Genomic DNA, 13412 nt, shown 5'->3' on the forward strand with positions numbered 1-13412 from the left:
CCTCTTTTCTTTGCATCCTCCTCAACATTTATTGCTCTTTGTTTTATTCATAACAGCTATTTGGACTAGGGTGGAATGGAATCTCAGTTTAGTTTTGATTTGCATTTCCTTGATGACTAAATAGGTTGAACATTTCTTCAAGTACTTATTGACTGTTGGTATATCTTTACCTGAAAACTGCCTCTTCAGTTCATTTGCCCATTTATTGATTTATTTTTTCTTTTGTTTCCTACTTTGTTTTAGTTCTTCATGCACTCTGGATATTAATCCTCTGTCTGATGAAGGGAATGAAGGATAGGCAATGATTTTCTTCCATTCTGTTGGCTAACTCTACTAATTGTTCTCCTTTGTCACGTAGAAGCTTGTTAATTTGATATTGTTACGATTTGAACATGAAATGTCCTTTTATAGACTCATGTGTTGGTCCTAAGCTGATGACACTATTTGGGGAGGCAGTGGAGGCTTTAGGAGATGAAGCTGAGCTGGAGGAAGCGGGCCACAGGAGGCATGTTAATGGGGGATAGATCCTTGACTCTCACCCTTGTGTGTGTTGGCTCTGATTCTCAGCTACCAAGTGTTGAGCAATTCTTCTATCATGTTGTCTACTATCACCATATTCTGACTAACCATGCTAAGAAACAACTAGGGTCTGAACCAAAATAAATATTTCTTCTTTTAAGTTGTTTTGCTTTCAAGTGTTCATCACAGTGAGAATACATCAAACATAAATACTATCTCATTAGTTAGTTTATTTTATAGATATGTTTTGAGACAAGGTTTCATGTATTCCAGAATGGCCTTAAACATGTTATGACATGTTATGTGGCTGAGGATGGCTTTGAACTTGTGATCATCCTGCTTCCCCTTAACAAGTTCTAATTTATTCCATGCTGGGGATTGGAGCTAGGATTTCATTACATACTAAGATAGCACTTTACCGACAAAGCTACATTTCTCAATTCATGCTATTATTTCTCAACTTTCAGGCTTCTGTTCAGAAGAGCATTGCTTATGTTGATATGTTGAAGATGTCTTCCTCTGGTAATTTCTAAGCTTGAGATCTTCCATTAATGCCACTTACATATTTCATGTCGATTTGGTACAGGGTGAGAGATGCAGATCTAGATTCAGTCTTCTATATGTTGAGATTCAGTTTTTCCAGTACCATTTGTTAAGAAGGTTATCTTCTCTCAACTGATGGTTTTGGACACCTTTGCCAAGAGTCAGATGGTTATAAGTACATGAGTTTATTTCTCAGTCTTCTATTCTCGTCCACTGGTGTATGTTTCTGTTTTTGTAAAACATGCCAATATGCTACTGTTTTATTACATTGAAACTGTAGCATAGTTTGAAATTTGGTATTTTTATCCATCTAGAATTGTTCTTTTTGCTCAAGATTTCTTGGGTTATTTGGGGTCTTGTGTGATTTCATGTGAATTTGAAAGTTCTCTTCTATGTCTCTGAAAGATGCCATTTTGATGGAGATTGTGCTGAATCTGTCAATTATTTCTTTAATATTACCAGTTTAACAATATTAATTTTGTGTTTCATGAAAATGGATGGTCTTTCCATTTTCTGATATCTTCGGTTTCTTTCTTTAGTGCTTTGCAGCTTTTGTTATAGAGATGTCTTATTTACTTGGGAAGGGTTATTTTCAGGTGTTTTGACTATTTTGAGACTGTAGTGGCAATATTTCCTGATTTTGTTTTTTAGTGTGTTCATTATTGGTATATGAAAATGTCGGGGTTTGTGGTTTTTTTATGTATCTTGTTACTTTGTTGAGTTTATCATGTATAAAGGACTTTCAGTAGAAGGATGACTGATAGAGAAAGCCAAATTCAATGTATGGTTCATTTGTGTTTTTACTAAGTCATTTTTATCTCCCTCCTAAGCAGGATTATGATTGCCCTCTCTGTGCTTCATATGACTCATGGTCTATCCACAGTGAAATGTTCCTATGACTCGTACCAACAGATTCTTCTTAAATTTCATATTAGGTCAGGTCAAAACATTGTCCGTATTCAAGTACATTTTTTTGTGACCTGAAAATAGAAATTTCACCTAGTTCAACCTTACCATATGCTGATCTCTGCCAGCATCTGTCCTCTAGTCTACTAATCCTATCTAGCCACCAGCCCACTCCCCACACTTGAATGGTCCTTCATCCCTGTACTCCTTCTGGAATCAGAAAGCATTTATCTTGAACCAGTGTGGAACTCAGTGTTCCTTCAGAGTGAACACCTGATCCCACCTTGGATAATCATCTCATTTGCCTAATCTGACTACTCGGCTATGAACTCCTTGAGAGCGCTGCTGGTGTCCTTTTCTTCTCAAAATACTTCTGTAGTCCTTTGAACATTATAATAGGTAAAATGCTTTCTTTCCTAGATCAGAGTGTGGTGGATAGAATAGTTGGTTTTCTGCTATTATTTACCTCTCTCCTCCTTTCATCTTGGCCTATCTCTGCAGCAAATCAACCTTAGAAGAGAAACATAATAGAAATATCTTGAACCTGAGAAGGAGATATAAGATACCACTTTTTTTGAAAGATTGCTGAGGTTTGAGGTCTTCATTTTCTTACTCAAGAGCTATAAAGTTGAAACATGAATTTGCCTTATTCATCTATTTTAACCTGCAGAAATCATAATTTCACATCATTCAATCCAGACTCTTAATATTTTGGCTCATGCACAGTAGTTACTCATGGATGAAGCTGTCTGATCCCCACGTGTGATTCCCTCACTGGGTCCATGGTAGTGGAGTTCCTATGGAGGCTCCTTGGAGCTTCTGACGAGTCTGTGGCCTTTGGTGGATTCTGCAATAGTTTGGAGTTTTCATTAGAAGCTCTGGATTCAAAAAAAGGCTGGTTCATTTCCTCTTTCCCTACAGGTGCCAATAAATGTGTTTGATCTCTGGGATAAATGCCAAGACCTCCAGGCTTGAGTTTTCAAATTTCTAGAGATCAAAAGCTCTCCTCACCACCACAGAAGCTTCTCTGTACTGTTTCCCAACAAAGCCTGCCCAGCTCCTTTGAGGGCCAGTGTGCAGACTTCACAGAGATGAGAAAGAAAGTACAGACGCTCTTACTTCCCTAAATAACCGGCATGGAGAGGAGAGGAACATGAAGGGCAAAAGGCTGGGAGGTTTTTCTCAAGTGAATTGTGAATTAAAAATTTAGGAACTTTCAATGGATTTTTGGTTATTTATGAGCCAGATATACCTGGATAGGTAGGTAGCTGCGAGTATCTCAAAGCTTTCCCTTCATGTACCTCAAACCAAATACACAGGGCCCTAGCATTTTTGTGTTTAGAACCTTCAGTCATTTCACAAGCCTTTCAAGCAGAATATCTTTTATTCTTTAATACTAGTAGAAAACACCCCAAAGACAAAAGGGGGGATCTCAAATTGAGTTCAGTTCTCTTACTGCAGTTAGTTTGCAGCTTTTGAAGTCAGTAATTGCAACATTGTTATTAGGAATCGAGGTTTTCAGCACAAGAGAAAAAGAGATGAAGTATAAAATCAAGGAAGTTAAACTAAAAGCTACGATCTTACATTTCAATTGAAAGTGACAGTTTAAACTTGACTGACTTTCACCTTCTGAAGCGTTCGTGTTTTCCAATCCTGCTTACTGAAGAAGCCTAGAGGACTTGGTGGCAATACCATAATAGAGAATACCCGTGGTATACAAAAGGCTGTTCCATCTCAGAGGAGCCAGGACTAATTCCAGGTCTGGGACAATGAGTGTTAATCTGGGACACCTCTCTTTGTATCTCTGCAGACTTAGCAAGACACAGAGTAACAGAATCAAAAAAAAAAAAAAACCCCGTCTTCTCTGGCACTGGGTTGAGCATGAGTTCAGTATTCCCTACTCATCAGACTCTGACATACCTATATCTAAGTTTCTAGGATAGAAAGCTCCTTTGAAGAGACTTCTGTTTGACCTGGACTCTCATGTAGTCGTAGTGTTTTGTTTCCCCAACAAAAACACCAATTTTCTTCTACCTGTAAAGATACTGACTAGCAAGTACTAATTCTAATTAAGTGTAATGAAGGTGGTATGTGAAAGGCCTTTTGTATTTAAATTTTTCTACCATCAATGATGATCTCTAAATTCTAAGAAACTAACGTCTACATAGTAGAAGAGATTTATTAGCATATATAAATGAGAATCAATCATGTCCTAATTACCTTACTGCTTCACAATCTAACCAACTGTCCAAGAGGGGCCTCTGTGAAGAGAAACCATGATGAAGGGAATTCTTTATTTTGTTTTTGTTTTTCAAGATAGTGTTTTTCTGTATGTATCCCTGACTGTCCTGGAACTCACTCTGTAGACCAGGTTGGCCTCAAACTCAAAGAGATCTAACTGCCTCTATCTCTTGAGTGCTGGGATTAAAGGCCTGTGTCATCACCCCCTGGCAGCAATTCTTATAAAAGAAAACATTTCATTGAGGGCTTGTTTACAGTTTCAAAGGGTTAGTCCATTATCATCATGGCAGGAAACATGACAACACCCGTGGCACTGGAGCGCTAGCTGAGAGCCTGAGAGCTACATCTGATCTGTAGGCAGGAGGAGGGGCAGGGGGAGGGGGAGGGAGCAGGAGGGAGAGACTAGGTTTAGCATGTAGCCCACCTACAATGATATATTTCCTCCAACAAGCAAGGCTGAACCTACTCCAACAAGACTACACTTCCTAACCTTTCTAATCCTCTCAACTAGTGACACTCCCTAACAACTAAGCATTCGAATATGTGAATATATGGGTCTCATTCTCATTCAAACCATCACAGCATATATTAGATTTTCTAGTGGAACTGGGGGGGGGCAATTTTCATTTTATTGAGTGATTTTTGTAAGGGAGAGAAATGTATAACTTTAGCTATTTCCTGCTTTATAATAACTAAATAATAAATCCTTGAAACAAAAGGAAAGATGTATTGACAGAATGGGTATAAGACCACAAATGCTCCGCCGACAAGGACCCTATGAGAAACATCTGTTATGACTTGGATCTGAAATGTTCCCACAGGCTCCTGTCTTGAATGCTTATTCCCTAGAAGATTTTGAAGGCCGTGGAACCTTTAGGAGATGGGGTCCGACAAGAGGAAAAGGACACTAAGGGCAGTTCTTTCCAGCTAGAATTTGGTCCCTAGTTCTAACAGTGCTCTCCTTCCTAGTCTCTGATGTGGCATTCCTGCTGCTGAGCCTTCCCTGGCATGTTGGACTTGAATCTCTCTGGAACTGTGAGCAAAAACAAACTTTTCCTCCTTGAAATGACTGTTGCTAGGTATTTTGAGAACAGGGGCACAACAGTAATGAAAACACCACCTCTGTGTTCCCATTCCCTGGTTTTTGGCCCAGTGGCTTTACAAAGTAGTTGCTGAATGTAAGTGGGGAGGTATGGATGAATGTCTAGTCCCCTCAGGTTACTAGACATGCCAAGTTTTCCTCTTTGGAATTCTAGTTAGTACTGCTACCTATAGAGAGTTGAAAACATCTTTAAGTCTTAGAATGTGAACTCGGTCGGTAAGATCATGCTCTTTCCAAGTTACCCCACCACTTCATCTTTATTTTTTTTCTTTTTTCCCTCCTGAAAAATGCCCCACTCTACCCATTTTCCCTAACCTCTTATTGTAATGTAGCCTGCCCCTTCTCCAAATTCCCATTTAGATTGTGATTTATAAATGATTGTGAATTCATTCTATCTAAATTTCATCTACTGTGATTTTGTAGATGAATAAAACCTGTAGCTGGTGCAAAACCCCTTTAAATTCTTTGTGTCTATTTCATTTCACTGCCAACCTCCACATGGAGCCATTAACACGCAGCAGCAGTGATCACACACATCTCCACCAAACCTTTCCTTGGGACAGTGTGTGCCATTGCCAGGGATATGGAGAGGTGTAGTTTCAGAGCTAAGGTCCATGAGTGTGGCTAGGTGGTCACAGAAGTCTGGGAGGAGTACGAAAGAGAGGGAGACAATAGTGAATGGCTTGGAAGCAGAGTGCAGCCTGGGGTGGTAGGGTTATTTTTGGAGATGAGACTTATAGGATGGGTGGAGCCTTATAGGATGGGTAGTGGTAAAATTATTCTATATCCACAAACAAATCAGGGCAACTAAACTAAGTCTGCCTGCTACCCTGGCCAATCCTCTTCTGGGTTGCTTGATATGAAAACAGATTTCAGAAAGGGCAGAATACAAGAAATGAAAAGCCTTCAGATCCCACTCTGTGCACCCACATGAAACCCAGGTCTTTATCTACAAGAGGAGTTTGTATATATTTTTTGTTACTGTTCCAACGCTCTTCAGTAATGTCACTTCTCTGTGGTTGCATGTATACTCTAAGCTTCAACATAAAATTCATGTTTCTGGTAAGTGCACAGGGCTGTCTATTCTAGTCATGGTATTTCCATAGAGCTCTTGGCAAAGGTACCCTTGAGAACACTTTTGATCTGTAAGACAACAGGGTATGAGTTTGGTTTATGTGCCTGTTCATCACAAGGTTTGCCCCTCAGATTGAAATGCTTCTGGAATCCTAAAATAAAAATTGATTTCATAGAAAAGCAGGGCAGTAGAGCATTTTTTTCTGAGGGGCAACTAGATATAAGTGGTAGGCAGCAAATATTGACTAAAAGTGGCGGAGACAGAAGCCAGACAGGAAAGTCCATGAACTCAGGATCAGGAGACTTACATTATTATTATTATTATTATTATTATTATTATTGTCTCTGCCAAAACTCAGGTCTGTGATTTTTGGATAATATCTTTGGCCTTAGAGAGGAGTGACCTTAACCATCGTCTTTATAGTGTGTTGACTGCTGCTCAGAGTGAGATGTGTTTTTAGATCATGACCAAGCAAATTTGTGCATGCATGCCCAGCAGAAACAACAAACAAAAGCTTCACAGAACAATACAGTGCCCTTGAGCATATTCTATTCTACACTATTCTATTTCATTGTTTTCAAAAATGCTAGTCTTGACCTGCTGAATGGGTTTTGCAATCCACTAATGGGTCATGCCCTGCAATTTGAAAAAACAAAAACAAAACAAAACAAAAAAACCAGAACATTATAATTTCCGAGGTCCCTTTCAGAAGTAGAATACAATGATTCTGTGCCATGCTTACAGGAATTTTCTGAAAACAATAGCTGATCTGTGATAGATGACAATGTACTTACATTGTGAAAGAAATGTATGGTGTAGAATAAGGCAGGTGAGCGACCTGAAGATGAGCAGGTCATTATGAACCACTCCTAAGGGGCACTGATTATACTGCACCTCTGAGAATAACTCTTAAGAGGATCTTCAAGTTGTCACACCAAGTACTGCTCTAGTCAACAGCCATCAAAGATGGGGATGTCAGACCTATTAGGGAGGTCACAAGCTCCTTGGTCATGGGCATACTTCTGTTTCCAGCATAAGGTCCTCAAAGTATAACCGGTCTTGGCATCATCCTCATTTATAGTTAATCTACTAAGAATACAGAAGTTGGGGAATTTTTATTTTATTTGAGTGTTTGTGCATATGTATGATGTGTAAGTGTGTGCATGCACACACTCTTGTGTGTGAGTGTGGTCACTTTCATGCCATGTTGTGCACTTGGAGATCAGAGAACAACTTCAAGTGTTCATCTTCCAACTTGTTAGAGACAAGTTGTGTTCTCTGTTGTGTATGCCAATCTTGAAGGAACACTATTATTGCAGATCTTTGCTACCACAGCTGGCTTCTGATGGATTCTGTGGATTTGACCTCAAGTTCTTACACCCATATGGAAGTGCTTTTACACATGAGATATCGCTTCAAGAAACATAGTCATCTCTACACTTTCTTCTTTTAGAGAGGACTCTTGGTCTTTTGTTTTCCTACTGTGGGAAAAGAGTAATTTTTAATTAATCAATGATAAGTCAATGCAGCATCATTTCACTGGGGCCTCAGAACCACACTGAGTGCTCTATGATCCCATTTTTCTGGAGTATGGGACCAAAATTAAATAGTTTCATGATTTATTACTATGGTTCTCACTTCAGTGATTAAACCCAATCTTTTTTTTTTTTAATCACAGAGAGGCCAAATTCTTCTCACCAGTCCACTCTTTCATTGCTTTAATACAGAATCTTTCATGGTAGGTTTTGGTGGCTGGTAGAAAACAAAGGTATCAGACAGAGCAGAACTGCACCCAGAGATGGACATTTCCTAATCATTCATATGTAAAGATAGGGATCTGAAATACTAGGAGTGCTCAACGACTGGCACACAGCCACGTGGTTGAACAACTACAACCACGAAAACAAGCAACAGCAACAGTAATGACTAGTCTTCCTATTATGTATGAAGCGTTATCTTGGTATAGAAGTTGAGAAAAAAATTGTTCGTTCTTTTAGCATTCTGTTCAGTAGAGGTTGGAATATTTTAAAGAGCTGAAACTTATTAGGAAACCTCCACTCGTCTTCCTGATGCTGAGAAGCCTATATTTGATAATCTGTCCAGAGTTGGGAGCAGATCTGAATTACTATGGATCTGCAGAAAAATCGCCCAACAAGAAGGTTTCATGAAACATGGCTGGATTTGGGCAGGTTGGCAGGCCTTCTGTAGTTCTTGCTGTTCTTGTAGGCTGCTCTACTCTCTCCTCCAAGTTGCCAAGCAGAATGGGCGAAGGGCTGGGTGCCAAAGAAAGAAGAACAGGTGGGAATGAACGGTATCCCTTGGTGAACTCCCCTCCCTGTCTTCCCAGCTGCTCTGAGGATTCTGCAGGCAGCTTCCAGACTGACTACATTTTCATTTTGCTCACCAAGCTGTTGGCTGCTGTGGAACGGACTCAGCTTAGCAGGGAAGTGGGAGCGATCCGACTGTGTATCTGCAACACCAACTATTTCAGATGCTTCCTAATATACGAATGTGTGATGTTCCTCGCTGCTTTCTATCACAGGCTGTCAGAATGGATGGGCTGTGTGGGGATGTGTTTCTGGCTGAAAAGTTATTATGCAGTGGGGGTGGGGATGACCAGCAGACAGGCAGGAAGGAAGGCTAACAAAGGTATTTGTAGGTAAATGTTTTCTGTAGACACTCTAAGAATGTGTTTTTAAATTTTCTCTCTGTCCTTTGAAGGAGTAAAAATTCCATATCTGAGTAACTTGGCACATTTTGTTGAATTTTTTATCACACATAGAATTCAAGCTTTGATTTCCACTGTCTGCTCCCTCCCCCACTTTCAGTTTTGAAAAGCCTGGGAGAGGGAAGAGAGAGAACCTGGGCTTAACCCTTGATAGGGTGTAATGTCTTTCTAGGATAGGAACTTTTTTGGATTTTATGCATTATGGGTGTTTTGTCTACATGTTTGTCTGAGCACCATTTGCATATCTGATTCCCACAAAAGCCAGAAGAGAGCATCGGGGTCCCTGACACTGGTGTTATAGATGTTTGTGAGCCCCTTTGATTGTGGATGTTGGGAATCAGACCCTGCTCCTCTGGAAGAGCGGTCAGGGCTCTTAACTACTGAACCATCTCTCCAGTCCCAAGAACAAGCATCATATTCTTTGCCCATAGGTTATACTTTAAGGTAGCAAGCAACTCATAAGGTCAGCCAGGAAACATGAAATCAAATAAGTACTAATTCTGGCAGGGCAGGGGGAAAATGGGGGCTTCAGAGAGCTTGGACAAGGTTACATGTGCCTCCAATCTTAACTCCTTTCCAATAGTTCCTAGAAACAAACCTCCTAGGCGAAAGTCTAAGAGCCCCCACTTCTCACCTCTTCTGGTATTTGAGAAAGGATTTTATGATAGTCTAGAATCATGTGGAAGTCATTATATATCCCAGGCTAATCTCAGTCTCACAGCAGTCTTTCTGCCACAGCCCTCTGGGTGATGAAATATAGGACATATTTTGCGCGCGCGCGCGCACACACACACACACACACACACACACGAGACACACCAGATGAGAATCTTAAATCTTATGTTTAAGTCAGGTCATTTCTGAGGACCCAAGTGAATGACAATATCCACGCAGTTGATAAATCACTTTGACTCAAGACCTAGACAATCTCGTTGTCTCTGAGGTGTATAAAGGGAGTGAACTCTGGTGAGTCTACCAAGAATCCACTGCCCTACAGACACATGGTCTTTTATTTTAGCTGTTTGGTTTTGTGGTGCTATTTGTCTTTCTGGAATGCAGTAAATCTTTCCCAACCTCTTCTAGTCACTCTCCAGAACATACTCTTGGTTCTTGGTTGTACCTAATTCTGTGGAAGACACAGAAGGTGGAGGTGCGGAGTCCTTTACTAGATGCTTTTAATGTGGCAGATAACTCCCTCCCCCTACCCGAATCACCTTTAGCTAATTTATTTCTGTATTGATTTGAGAAAAAGAAGCAGCTATGAAGCTCGAGATGGCCTCTCAGTCCCGATAGTCTACTCGCAAGGTGTATTAAATGTCCTTTTTTTCTGAGCTTATCTATGAAATGAGTCAGTGCTTTTCTCTATGAGTTGAGTGAAGGGGCCATGGTATTATGAAGAGAAGCCCTTGCCTTGCGATGAGGCACACAGATAGCCCTTTTTCTGTTTTAAAGGATAAAATGAAGCATCTAATCCTACCCCCCAAGTTTAATGCTTGCTGTCATCCGCTCCATCCTTATGCAGCAGTTACATAGAGGAGAGGATCACAAAGGAAGGCAAATAAGTGACTTGAATGAAGTAGACACATTAATGGGGGAGTATATTAGTTTCTTATTACTATGATATTAGTCCATAATATACTACTATAAACTTAGAAACTAAAACAGCATTGTTAAGTAGACATGGCGGCACAGGTCTATAGTACTAGTGACCTAGAAGGTTGAGAGAGAAAGCTCACAATTCTGAGGTCGACCTAGGCAACTTAGTAAGACTCTGTGTCAGAATAAAAAATAAAAAGAGGGCTGGTGATACATCTCAGTGATAGAACATTTGCTTAGCAACTGTAAAGCCCTAGGTTCAATCTAGTACCACAAAACCAAAACCAACAACCCCTCCAATATTATCTTGCAATATTGTGTCAACAGTGTGAATCCGTGTCCTTTGTTCCGAGTCCCACTAGGGTAAAAATTAAGGTGTCACCTGCTATATTGCCGATTGAGGTTCAGGTTTCTCTTTGAAGCCTATCAGTTCTTGGGAAAAATGGCTTTTTGAGGATAAAGAAGTTGGGTTCTCAGTATCTATAAGCTACCCATTGTTTCCCATCATCAGATTTTCTCCACAATGTGACAGTTTGCTTCTTCCAGGGCACAGGCAAATGTCTTTGTTATTTCTTATCTCCTAAAGACCCAAATGGTGAGATCATGACCCACCCAATAGAATATTTCTCCTGCTGATAAACTCAAATTCAACTGCATAGGGGCCATAAAAATTTCTTTTGCAAACTGATGCAGTATAAGTCACAGGCTCTTCCCACACTCATGAGGATTACATGAGTTATATAGTGAGAGTGCAGGAACCTTGGGGGCCATCCTGGGGCTCTATTGGACGGGGGAGAGCTATTTGTATTCAAATAAAATAGTAAACCCAGTTTACTTTATTTTTTATTGCTGTGATAATGTATATTATACAGGTAACTAAACTTGTTATCATTAATGATTCAGTCATGATGAAATTGCTAAAAATGGAAGCAAATAGGGCAGGGTGAATCTGAAGGTGGGAGCAGCTTTGCATTGCAGTGGTATAGCAACATTATAAACAAATTAATTCAACTTTAGTTTAACCATTAGCAAAAGAAATTATGTATGTATGTGAACATTAATATATTTATATGTATGTGGGTGTACATATATGTGTATATGCATTTGGAGGTCAATGTCAAGTTGTAGTTGGTTGTTTTACTTTTTCACTCTTTTGGGGGCTCACCACCCAGCTCCCAAATAAATACACACAGAGGCTTATTCTTACTTATGACAGCCTGTCCTTAGCTTGACTTGTTTCTTGTCAGCTTTTCTTAAATTAACCAGTCTACCTTTTGCCTCTGGGCTTTTACCTTTCCCTATTCTATATACCTTTCTTTCCTTCTTACTCTTTTGCTGGCTGTGTGGCTGGGTGGCTGGCCCCTGGCTTCCTCCCCTCCTCCCTTTCTCGCTTCTTTCTCTTCTCTTCTATTTATTCTCTCTGCCTTCCAGCCCCACCTATCCCTCTCCTTCCTAGCTATTGACCATTCAGCTCCTTATTAGACCAATCAGGTGTTTTAGACAAGCAAAGTAACACAGCTTCACAGAGTGAAACAAATGCAACATGAAAGAATGCAACACATTTTTGCATCATTAAACAAATGTTCCACCGCAGAAACATAGCACACCTTAAACTAATTTCCCACAACATCAGGTGCCAACTTCTATCATTTTCTAACTTATTTTGGGAAACAGTTTCTCACTGAATCTGGAGCTCACTGATTTGTTTATACGGGCTGGCCCGCAAAGTCTGGGGACCCCACTGTCACCATTCCCTCAGGGCTGGGATTACAGGCACATATTGTGCTGGCTTACTGCATGGGAACTGGGGATCTTAACTCAGATCCCCATGATTGCTTGAACCATCTTCCTCAAGCCCAGAAATGACTTTTTTAAACTAGGAAAATGGGATGACTTCATTGAGTGTTCCATTAGTGCCCTTTTCTGCCTCCAATAGATGCACCATACACTTAATACTCTGTGACTAAAGGTCATAGGTGAGCAGTGACAGATGCCACTGTGGCAACCAGTAAACTGCATTACCACCTGCTAATGTGTGGACTAAACCCACTCTAGCTTCTGAGAAGAGAAAGGATAGGGGAAGCGTGGATCCGTGGCTGTAAAAGCAGCCACTGTGCACGACGGTTGGTTCCTTTGAAGAACCAGGATGAGGGTACCTACACTGGAATTCAGAAATTAATCTTTGCACCTGGAATCTGTTCTTATCAAGCAGTTTAGTAGTCCAAAACCTCAGGACTGGCTTGTCCATTGACCATAGTAGGAATGAGTTTAGGGCTCCAGCAAAGGAAGGTCATTAAAAATAGTATTTCCTTTCAAACAATGTGAAGTTTATATTTAGTAATGAGAAAAATTGCTGAATTTCTTTTTTATTTATGTTTATGTGATATTTTCTGAGATGATAGTTACCTACTACAGAAAGGTGGGAACTGTCCATTTGGAGAGATGTAGGGCCTCTGGAGTTTGATGTTTTCAGGTCATTTCTAGGAGATTGTATTATAGTGCAGCAGGAAGTATGCGGCAGACAGTATTTTTCTTAATCTGTTGCTTTCAGGAGGAATCACATCAACATTTTCAACAGAGCACGTGCCTCAGGATGATAGGAATTTCTATGCGTGATGCTCTGTCTAGCATTGTCTGACACTAATAGCTGCGGTATAATGTTCATGGGTGAATAGGTATTTCCATTATCAGAATTCTCCTCT

The 13412-nt window shown here is 40.2% G+C and overlaps 1 protein-coding gene across 2 annotated transcripts in view; it reads left to right on the forward strand.

The window, feature by feature from the left end:
- The window catches only part of Nhs (NHS actin remodeling regulator), a 335750-nt gene that overhangs the window by 271196 nt on the left and 51142 nt on the right, over positions 1-13412 (forward strand). The window lies entirely within an intron of this gene.

This window comes from Myodes glareolus, chromosome X (genome assembly GCF_982192425.1).
Source record: "Myodes glareolus chromosome X, mMyoGla1.1, whole genome shotgun sequence".
NCBI lineage: Eukaryota > Metazoa > Chordata > Mammalia > Rodentia > Cricetidae > Myodes > Myodes glareolus.